The sequence below is a fragment of the Lynx canadensis genome, chromosome D3 (genome assembly GCF_007474595.2).
Source record: "Lynx canadensis isolate LIC74 chromosome D3, mLynCan4.pri.v2, whole genome shotgun sequence".
Taxonomy (NCBI): domain Eukaryota; kingdom Metazoa; phylum Chordata; class Mammalia; order Carnivora; family Felidae; genus Lynx; species Lynx canadensis.
Window position 1 is genome coordinate 2,264,308 of NC_044314.2, and position 11,633 is coordinate 2,275,940.

Genomic DNA, 11,633 nt, shown 5'->3' on the forward strand with positions numbered 1-11,633 from the left:
GTGGACTTATTTTAACATTTTATTTTATACTTTCTTCTGTTTTCTGTTTCCATGCTGCTGCTACTCTCCCTCATTTTGACATTGTTTGGATTTTGCATTTTAACCCGGTTTTTCCCCACCTCAAAATGGGAAAAGGGAAGGAATATGATCCATTCTTATTCTTTTCCTGGTTACCCTTGAGTGCCTGCTACATGCTAGGAACTATTTTAGGTCCTGGAGATCGAGCAGTGAACAAAGCCGAGCCCCTTCCTCCATGGATTTTGTGTCTTATTTTGGAGACAAGACACTTAAACAGAAACAAACCCATGATATGCCGTATGGTAAATACTATGAAGGAGAAGAAAACAGGATGAAGGAAAGAGAGTGGTTGGAGGGTGGCGTCATAGAGAGTAATCAGGAGGTAGGTCTGGGAGAAGCTGACTTGGGAGCGGGAACCAGGAGACAGGGAAGCAGAAAGCCTTTGTCTCAGCCAGTGCAGGACGCTGTAAGGAAATGCTGTAGACCAGGTAACCCATAAACAACGGACATTTATTTCCGAGCTGTGAGGGCCGCGGTCCATGAGCAGGGCCAGACTTGGAGGGCCTGCTTTTCGTTCCACAGCTAGGACCTTCTCGCTGTGTCCTCGGGGCAGAATGGGATCAGTTACAAGGGCACCGATCCCATTCGTGGGGCTCCCCTTCGTGACCTGATCACCCCCCAAAGGCCCACCTCCTAATGCCATGACGTTGGGGGCTAGCTTTCAATATGGGACTTTGGGGGGGGGACACCAGCAGCTTGTGAATACCAAGCATAGAACATTCTAGCGAGAAAGACCGGCCTTCGGGCAATAAGACGCTCGTCCTGTTTGAGGAACGAGGAGGCCTGCGTTGCTAGGGTGTCGCTCTCTGGGGAGATTTGTGGGCTGTGAGGTCGGAAGAGATTGGGTGGGGCAAGTGGGGTTGGTGATACTGGCGCTGGGAGAGTGAGGACAGAACGTTGGTTTTATTCAGAGCCAGATGGAAACCACCGGGGCGTGTCAACCTGTAGAAGGATTCCAATGCTCTCCGGAACAGGCCGTAAGAACAATAAAGGAAGGAGAAGGAAGACCAGGAAGAAGGCTTACAGGGATCTAGACAGCAGCGAATACCGGGATGGCATGAGGACAGGAGAGAGGCCGAGAAGGATGATGCCTCCCGGGTTTTAAAAAATTTTTTTTTACATTTATTTATTTTTGAGAAACAGAGTGAGACAAAGCATGAGCGGGGGAGGGGCAGAGAGAGAAGGAGACACAGAATCTGAAGCAGGCTCCAGGCTCCGAGCTGTCAGCACAGAGCCCGACGCGGGGCTCGAACCCACGAACCGCGAGATCGTGACCCGAGCCGAAGTCGGACACTCAACCGAGTGAGCCGCCCAGGCGCCCCTGTTCAAATATTCTAAGCCTGCTGAAGTTATCTTCTGCACATCCTAACATCGGAGCTCCTGTTCACGATGTTCACGGAGCCCTTTTCTGGTGGCTTGTGGCCCGCGGTGGTTGCTGTCCTCTGGTCTTGTCCTTTAGGTTTCCATGTGGCCGGGACACGCCTGTGGGACTCTCCTGACCCTGTGCTAAGACTACGTTCGTACCGAAGGATTTTCTTTTGCTTCTGCCACTCGCCCCCGTGGCTCCGTCAGCTCAGAGCTCTTTAGGCGAATTTCCCAGCTCGATGCATCTCAGGACACGCGAATGCGAATTCAGACCGCAAAGTTTATTTGAGGCAGGCGAGGTGGCATAAATTCTCCGAGGGGCCTTTTTCTCCTCCCAGTTCTGGCGCAGGCACGGCGGTTCCTAGAAGCTCACCCCCAGCCCCCTGCTGCCCTCTCTGCTGGACGATGACCCTGCCCTGCCGTGACTACGTGGCCGTCTGTGCTCACTCCCGCCGCTGAGACGAGTGCACCCGGGGACGCCGTGGCGTTGCACGGCGTTAGCACAGGCGGCCCACCCGGGACAGGGTCTCCTTCTTGAGGCTGTCTCCTGGGCAGGAGGGTTCGGACGGCTGCCTCTCTGGCTGCAGGGCTCCTGGTGGTGTGTTGCAAGGATTCCGGTTTCCGTTCCTCGTCTTGTGTGGCTCCGAGACCCCGTCTAACCTAATGCAAATTAAATGCTAACCGCACACATGCAGGTTTTCGGCAAAGGCTCAGCTCCCGTGTCCAGGCTCACGTAAGACAGCGCTCCTCAGCCCCACAGGGCACAGCCACATGCTGTGTTAATTCCAGTTACATATGAGAGGAGGAGACGTGTGAGTTGCCGGGCCGCACAGGGGGACGCCCGTACGCGGCGAGGGGGTCCTCTCCCCCGCTGGGGTGACGGTGGCGGGCAGCTGCTGCGGGGCCAGCCACAGACGGGAGCCGGCCAGATGCCGAGTCACGGATGGGGACGGCCCCCGGGTGCGGCAACACCGTTCGTAGAGCCGAGGTACCTCCCTCTCATGGGCCAAATCCCCGCGGGGTTAGGGACCGGTTTCTTTCATTACTGGGATCCCACTGACGTGTGACATGGTCTTAGTTGCAGGTGTACAACGTGACGACTGGACACGAGTGACGGGATCGCTTGTCGGCCGCAGCAAAGCACAGCCTGTCCCTAGCGGTTGCCCAAAATCCTGGTTACTGAATTGGGCCGCGTCCTCCTGGCTGTCCATCCACCACTGTGATATTCTCCTCCTGCTTTATTTTTGGACCCTAGGCATTTCCCTGTTTCTTGAAAGCTTCTCTATGGGCTCAAGTTGCTTAAAAAAAAAAACAAAACAAAACCCAGTGAGGCTTTTCACTATGGAGTCCATAATAGCGATGGAAAATTATCTCCAAAGTGAGATTTTAAAAAGCAGACTTTAATGCCGTAGGTGTAATAAATACATCGGCGGAGAGAAAATTATAAAAATGTCCCTGAAGAAAGAACGTGAAAAGTTCCATGGGAACATGAAGAAACAAAGTTCCCATATCCAGGTACCTACTCTTATATCTTCCTCTATTTGGGGGCAGGCGGTGAGGTCTAGAAATCAAGGTGAGGGGCACCCAGAGGTCGGTTAAGCATCTGACTCTTGATTTCGGCTCGGGTCATGATCTCACGGTTCATGAGTTCAAGCCCTGAGTCAGGCTCTGTGCTGACAGTGCGGAGCCTGCTTGGGATTCTCTCTCTCTCTCTCTCTCTCTCTCTCCCTCCCTGCTCGTGCTTTCTCCCTCTCAAAATAAATAAACATCTTTTCAAAAGATGCGTTTTCACAGGTTTTTCACTGTTTTGTCCTGTGTCATCGAAGGCCAATCTGAAAATACACGGGGTGTGGATTTAGGAGCAGTAGACAGAATTATCGCCAGGGTCTGTGAAGCAGGACGTGAGGGCAGGTACGTGAAGGTGGCTCTCGGCTCTGCAGAGGCTGTGGGACCGCCATCCTGCACCCCCGCTGGTTTCCCACTGGTTTCCCACCAGCCGGCCGCCCGGCCCCACACAGGCAGTCAATCCTCCGCTCGGCCCGTGCGCCCAGCATCCCGGCCCTGCGGCTGGCGGGCAGCTCCCGCCGAGGTGCCGGCCTTCCCGCCACGCACGGTGTTTCTTCGTCATTGTGTGCCTTCGTCCATCTCTCTGAACATCGTTCCCCTTCTGTCACACTGGGGAAATTCTCGCTTGTTGTTCACGCCCTGGGGACCACGCTCCTCCTCTCGGGGGCCTTGTTGGCCTTCCCTGTTCGGGCGGGTCGCCCCTCCTGCCAGAATCCCAGAAACCCTGCCCGTTGGCTCTCTCCAGTCACTCAACACAATGCGTGGTCATTTTGTGAGTCGAAGGCAAGCATTTCCCGGGCTAAAAACCCCCGAGTCTCCTCTGGGTGAGTATTCAGGTCAGTTCCAGACTATTCCCTCTCTCCTCCCGGCGTTACTCTCAGCTTCTGGAAGGTTCCACGCCCTGCATGCTGAGAGGCAGCTGCTGTCCCCCTCTGGCCACCGCGGAAGGCTGTCACCGCCCTCCTGTGCCCTGGGCACCGTTTCTGCTCACCCCGTGGGCCTCCCCAGGATGGCTTCCGTCTGTTCACGTCAGCGTCCCCGTGCGGAGGCTGCGAGCCGGCCTGGGAAACCTTCCCTGTCCTCCCTCCCCAGACCCAGGAGGGCGTGCCTTGCTCTCCTTGATCTCCCCCTGCAAGAGCCAGCAAGACTTTCCTCTGGGGTTCTGAGAGAAGAGAGGCTGGTCCCAGGCCTGTCTGCTCCTGAGCCCCCAGCCCAGCCCCTTGCGGGCTCTCAGCGGGACCAGTTCCCACGGTGGTTTCCTTAATCTTCGTACTGCTGGCCATATTTGGGATCTGCCTGGGCCAGTGTGGGCATATGGGCGGAACATTCCCTAGCGTGAATGTACTGGGACCCCATCATGTAGGGCCTTCCTGACACGAGTACATGTTTGTCTGCCCAGCATCCCTGGCACCTGCTGGAGACACTGTCTTCACCGTTCTGCAGTAATCCTCATTGACCCCCCGATGTCCTCACCCTGCTCGAGAATGAGCATCTGTCCATGGACCTATATAAGGTGACAACTGCCTTTCTTGCCATGTGAAGTGAACGCCTCGAGACCACAGGTAATGTGGAGGAACACCAAGCTCAGGGATGGAGAGGAGCTCGGACCACATCTCTACAGCTGCTGGATCCAGCCATGCCTGAAGACTTATCAGTCGTATGAGATAACACACTCCTTTTTTTAAAGTAAATGAGTTCAGTTTCTGCAACTGGAAAAGGCTGAATATAGTGCTGCTTCGAAAGATGTATATAATACCCCTTCGCTGTTTAGATATTTAGGCTCCGTTTGAAAACTGAGATATATGCAGACGTGAAGAAAATATGAAAGATGGCGTAAATTTAGTGGATAGATACTTGAAACTAGTTATTTTGGTCTGTTCTCCAGATTAAAGTTTTCCATTACTTAACTTTTTTATCTCCTTATTTCTCTTTATTCACTTTTAAGGGAATCGTTATATTTACCCTCAACATCTCTAAGAAAATACGGGTCAAAGACTAGTGAGGGCCACACCATGTTTCGTTTAAGAAATCATCTACTGGCAAAGAATTTTTCTCCCCGTAATACACTTGTTCGTCCCCTCCATTCATTCCTTCGCTGCGGGAAATCAGGTAGATCATCACAGTCCTGCACAGGATTTCTGTCTGTGCGGCATTTTCCTAAAGAAACATTCCTCGCTGAATTGGAATAAATATACAAAACCCTGTGCCGGTCATTCGTTTACAGGCTGACGAAGTTGCAAAGGTCGCATCGCGCTCAGTAGAAGCTGCACCTGTCTGCCTCCCATGAAATGCAAGCCAGAGAGCTGGACGCAGGATGGACATCACGGATGAGAGGGGTCTGGGCCCTGGGCCGGCTGCACGTGTGTGTCCCCTGACGCAGAGAATACGTCACCCAGGAATCGGGACGTCCTCCGACTCCCCCTAAAAACTGAGCAAGACGGCGTCACCATGATTGACCCCCCGGGAGCACGTGCACAGCCGGCTCCCAACTTCCGAGTGCGTCCGGGTCACTGCGGCCACACCCCTGGTCACCCGCTATGACGCCCGTTCTCTGGCCAGTCACGCTGAGCGAATGGCCCGTCTTCCTAGTTGTGTGACTCTGTAGGTGTCTGTGTGACACCTGCCCTCGTTCTGGCTGCACAACACGTTTGCCTTCTTTATTTTCCTCTGAGTTCTGGCACCTAAGGGGTGTCAGTCCTGTCGTCTGTGTGATTTCATTCACAATTTCCTCCCTTACTCCCTCAATTCCATCCTAAGCTTTGCATTAAAACAACCGGGGAAATGCCGTCCTTCATGTCGGGAAACGCAGGCCAGTCAAGCACGAGCAGAAGCCTCCTTCTCCCACCTGGATTCCCCCACATTTCTCAGCTGGAGAGCTGAACTCCTAACCTTTCCAGGGTCCGGGCTGCGGGCGGCTCCTGTCTGCCCACCACTGCTGACTGGCCCACCGAGGCCCGTATTGGGGGTCCTGTGCGGCCACAGTGTCCGAGGAGACCCGAGACAGGGGGTAGACGGGGCAGGACGTGAGGACACCTCTGAACCCGGCCCGGGCACACCCACACCAGCAGGGGCACAAGCCTGGAGAGATCACGTCGCCGTGAGCCTTGACCTCCTCACCCAAGGAGGAAACCACCATTTCAGGGTTGAGTTTCCTTGAAATCGTCTGTCTGTCGCTATGTCACCCAACCCACCTGAATGTTTAATGCGTGTATAAAACTATGTAAATAGTGAAATGTATGAACTACATACAGAGTTCCCTGTCTTCCCATTTGTTTTCCGTGAGGAGAGAACAAATGCTACTTACGGAAAGTGATGTGCAGTGTAGGATTTAGCACAATGACATAAGTAGCAAAACTCTTTCTATATTTTTAGAAACTTACAGAATGACAGAGCTGGGGAAACTTAATAAGCTCCCCCTTCCGTTCTCCCTGTCCTGCTTTAGTCTCTCTAACACGCACATCCACACATGCACACTCACGGGCAGGCGAGGGACCAGCCAGAAAGGTGTTATCTCCACGTGTCTACGCATACAAGCTTATCATAGAATATCAGCCTCAGAGTACAGACACTCTCTTGTATCCCTATTCTCTTATTTTCGTCTGCAACTTGACGAAAGAACCACTGTCCAAGTGATCGAGCTTGCTCTGAGCGATGGCAGAGAGCCAGGACGCCTTTCTGTCTCACAGTCAGCACGTGGGGAGTCACCTCCAGACTGAAGTTCTCAAAAACCCTTTCAGGAAAGTCTAAGCCCTAAAGAAAATCAACCCAGCTCCATAACAACAGCAAAATCACTGAGAAGTGTAATGACATAAAGGTTAAGTTGTCCTCAGTGTAAAGTCGTAGACGTTGGGGCTTTTCCCTCTTTGGTGACTAATCGAATGAGGCAACAGGGCAGCTCTGAGCGGAAAGGGGCCGGGGGCAGGGACCATCCACGCCTCTGGACACGGCCGTGCTGGAGAACAGCGGCGACGCCCTGGTTGGGACAGACCCCCTGTCCTGTGGGATGGTTCAGGGTAACGATTTCTGGAGACACCCAAGCGTCAGTACTTGGCCAAACGCACAGAGCATGTTGTCACACGGACAGTCCCGCGGTGGAGAGGCAGAGGGTCCACAAAGGCTTAGCATCGTTCTGATCACGTACACGGACACTCTCGCACGCACAGGGCCTTGCTGACCCTGTGCTCTCGTGATCGTTTGCCGGGTGGCTGGAGAAAAGCTTTCAAACAGCCCAAGTTGGGTTCATGTGCCTTGACCTTGTTTTCTTAAAGGACAGAGTGGATGTCAAGGATTATGGGGGACAGAAGCTACCAGGAAATAGCTTTTGGCAAGAAGTTTGGGTTGGGAAGTTTATGGACAGCCATCTGTTTAGTTAGGGAAACTTGTTCCCATCTGTTTTTCCTCTGTATAAATGTTTACTTAGGACAGCTGAGTGTTGCGAATAAGTCCAACTCTGGTCTCACAGAGAGACTCCGCGACCCTTCTCAGAAGTTAAGGCTGGGGGCTTCAGAGAAACGGGGTCTGGGGCAGACGGGGAGCCAGGAAGGGTCTGCGGTCTCCTCTTCCGTCTCGCCCCACGGAACCAGAGATCTCCTCCACTTCCTGTGTTCCCGGCCCTGCCCTGGCCACAGCACCCGTGTCTACGGCTGCCTCGCCCCAGGCCTGGGCAGTGGGAAGGGGTGCTGGGTGAACATCCCTGCACCGTGGCTCATCTAAGCCCCAGATGAGCTGACTCACTTGCTCCGGGGCCCCACTCGCTGCCTCCTTCCTCAGTAGGACAGCAGTCACAGAAGTGACAGTAGCCGTCACGCGTGGTGTGGTTGTGAAAAGCCAATGGACCGTAGGCGGGTCCAAGGTAGGCCAAGAACAGTGCTTGCTTATTGTAAGTGCGGAATGAACGCTCAGGTCTCAGGTTGCCTATCAATTCATGCTCTGGACGCTGCATTTTGAGATACCCATCATCAGAGTAGTTATCACCTCTCACCCTATTTCCGACATAATCAGCTCTCGGTGTAACCGGCCGAGAGTAGCGACGACACCAAATCACGGATGATTCAAAGATTTCTTACACGGCTTTCTCTAGAACACGCCAAGCTTTACTAGCGCTGCAAAGTCATGCACCTAGATTTATGTTAAAGGGGATTCCCATCCCCTAGACTGGTACCCCCTCAACGGGAGGAACAGCCTGGGAACACGCGCGGCCTCCAGGAGAAGGTGGGGCGAGCCGAGCCGTGTTCAGAGGCACCCGGAGTGGCGGGGGCCGGCTGGCCTGGACGAAGACGGCGATGGAGTGGCCGTGCCCCCATCTTCTCAGTTTTGCGGCGTGGAGCCCCGGGTCTTTCTAGGAGCAAAGGGGACAGCTGGAGAAGCAGCTGAGGGACAGACAGACGGGGGCCTGGGAACGAGCCCGGGGCACTGGCTATGCAGCTTCACAAATGCACCAGATGCCACCGAGCTTCAAAACGGTTCACGTTGTCTCATGTGAATTTCAGCTCAATTTTTTTTTTTTTATCTTCTTCTACGTTTATTTACTTAGTTTGAGAGATATGGGGAGAGAAAGCACAAGCAAGGAAGGGGCAGAGAGAGAGAGTGAGAGAGAGAGAGTCCCAAGCAGGCTCCGCACTGTCAGCGCAGAGCCTGACGCGGGGCTCGAACTCGGGAACCGCGAGATCACGACCTGAGCCAAAACCAAGAGCTGGACCTTTAACTGACTGAGCCACCCAGGCGCCCCTCAGCCCAATTTTTTTCTCTGTAATAATTGCCAGTTTTATTCCTCTGGCTAAGAGATCCAGAGGTGATGTGAGGTTTACATATTTCTTTTAGTTATTCCATCAAGAATTTAGGTGCCCCCATTGCCCTTATGAGCCAGTTGCAAATTATTTGACTCTTCCTTATAAAACTTGAATTCTTTGTGTGTGTGTGTGACATGTGTTCATGAAAAAATACAACGTACCCACACCAAAAGTATATAAACAAATGCAGGATCCCGGGTCTCCGTCTTTATTACGGGTTATGATGGTGAGCCTCGGTTTCCTGTCACAGAAAGGAAAGCGGCCTGACCTTGCAGAATATGGCCCAAATCTGTGCCCACCAACTGTCGTCCGCTCTGGGAGGATGTGACTTCTCATGTCCCCCTGTCTTCAGAATGTGTTTTATCCGTCATTCTCACTGGGAAAGGGGTAGTTTCGTGGCAAAGACTTAACGGTGCGTCAGCAGCAAGTAGCTGTCTGTGGCCACACTTCACCCTCGCCACTGACCCGCAGGATCCCCAAGGGGGGACGCTGTGGGGGGAGGGGGGAACAAGAGCTGCCCGGACCCTCCAGGCCGCCTCGGAGCCCAGGTGCCTCCTCCCCCTTCCGTGCCACCACCAGCTGTCACTCAGGGCACGTCGAACGTGTCTCATCCCACCCGCCCAATTCCATTACTGGCACGTTTTATCAGCTCACGCCCCTTTGTGCCTCTCCAGCTTCAAAGGCATCCTCTGAGGACGGGCACCTGCTTGGGGAAGTGGCCCTCCGTCACTGCCCTCTCTGTGCCTGGCAACAGCTCGCGGCTCTGAGGGGCGGGTCACAGCACCCAGAGGGACCGCACCTGTCGGGGACCCCCATCTCTAGGCCACTTTTAAGTATGAGGAAAACCAAGGGCCACCTTGCCCACGCCAGCGTCCGTGCACGGAATCGTCAGCACGCACGGTTACCTCTTTGAACACATTGTGGACATTCCTTCTTTACAACCAATGTTTGTATCTTCCTTCCTGATTCTGCTGGTATTGCCTCTGCGTTTGTGGTTTATTTAAGTTCCAAACTCAATAAAAAAATCAAGAGGCAGTTAGGCCGAAGCGTTTACATCTTAACAAGGCTATGATTTGAGTGAAATGTGTTGAATAGCAAATCCTGGGGAGTGAAACACAGGCAGAGGGCCTATGACAGCGCTGAATATTTATGTCACTGAAAACATGTTTTCTTGGATCTAAATAAACCGCACTTAAGAATGTACGAAAAATCTCCGAGTAAATACTTAGGAGATTTTACAAACCGCTGCAGTTTAGTAAAAAAAAGATTATGAATCATGGAACCAGAAGAATCCAGGTTAGACTTCATTTGGTCACATCGTGACCCTATAACTTTGAGCTAGTCAGTTCGTAGAAACATGAAATGATAGGCACTATAGATGATCATTTTTACCCTTTATATATCTTATCTGCGTTATCCTATGAATCTTCAAAACCGTTTTATGAAGCCTTCTCCTCTTCAGGTAGCAAAAATCTCCCTAACTCCTGTTTCTCTGTCTATAAAATGGCATTAGTAACAACGGAAACCACCAGCCTGTACGTAAGAGACTTACCCCAGAGCTGGTCAGAACGCCTGTGTAATAATGCCTATAAAAATTAGCAATCAATCTTTCTGATAATTGTGGCTAGATCGCATGTCCGTGTGGGAACGTGGTCGGCAAGAACAAAGTCACTGCGTGTAACACAACGTCCATACGCCTGTTTGCACGAACACCTGTAGGAGAGTTGAACGCAAACCCCAGCAATAGTGACTGATTCGTTATCGACCCATATTAAGGATGTCGGCTTCAGACCTACGAGCTTTAAGTTCGTTGACGCTCTTTCCAAAACTCCGTCCTTCCCTAAGCCCCGCCCAGTATTTCACAGGGGGACAGGGGTGACAGCATAAAGCAGATCTGAATGGCCAGAGCCTATTTAGGAGGACGCGGATGCTAATGACCCTGTGACGAGAACTGTCGACACGAATTCTGGGTTGATGTCACTAGGGAGGGTGCTCTCCGGGCGCTGTCCGCCTATCGAGATGGGCTTTGCTCATCTGGAGAAAGTGCTGGTCACGGCATGTTCTCCAACTGGAAGGATGTAGGGGCGACAGCCAGCAAAGGAGAAACATCCAAGCCGGTGATGACAGCTGGGGATCGACGGTGACAAAATTTCTCCCGAATTGTGGAAGTACGGTCACCGTCCACCCACCCACCTTCTAGACATCTCCACGGACAAGGGTCAGCAAACCGAGGCTTCTGAAAACCATCTGTCTTTGAAAGACCCACGAGCTGCCCCGTAATGTCGGAAACCGTTGGCATCTCCCTCCTTTCCGGTTGGAAAGTCAAGACTGATCCTCAGCACCTTCCGCCACTCAGGCCTGCCCGTCCGGTCAGGGCTTCCGGTAAATTAAGAAGCAGCTCCTCCCCTGCCCCCGACAAAGGTTACAAAGCCCTGAGAGAATTGTGATTGTCCCACGGTGGGGTTACGATTGAAAGCCACCCTGGCTTCCTGCCGGCTCCCAGTAGCTGTCCTTCCCTCTCCCAGATGCTGATGGCGGGCTGATGGCGGGTGGAAGGGCACGAGTGGCTCAGAGGGCGCGTCCCTCCCACCTCTTTACCTCTGGGAGCTGCTTCCTTCTGGCGCCCGGCACCCAGCGTCTCCCATACTGCAGGCAGATCCCCAGTCCTGCTCACGAGGTACCCTGGTCCCTTTGTGTGTGCCCCACTGACCTTGTCCCCGGCCAGCTTCTGCTGCCACCATAGGATACGACGAAAACATCACAGCTTTCTGCAAGATGGGCGTCTCTCTCCAAAGTCAGCTTGCTCTGGGGGCTCTGGCTCCCCAAGTTCCCTGT

General features: G+C 53.1%; 1 long non-coding RNA gene across 1 annotated transcript; it reads left to right on the plus strand.

Moving 5' to 3' along the window:
- Window positions 1-1,359: 1,359 nt before the first annotated feature.
- On the plus strand, window positions 1,360-5,680 carry LOC115498745. Its single transcript, XR_003963938.1, has 6 exons — window positions 1,360-2,431; window positions 2,522-2,958; window positions 3,238-3,354; window positions 3,891-4,666; window positions 4,955-5,118; window positions 5,234-5,680. It is a non-coding gene; the product is annotated as an uncharacterized LOC115498745 (long non-coding RNA).
- Window positions 5,681-11,633: the final 5,953 nt, after the last annotated feature.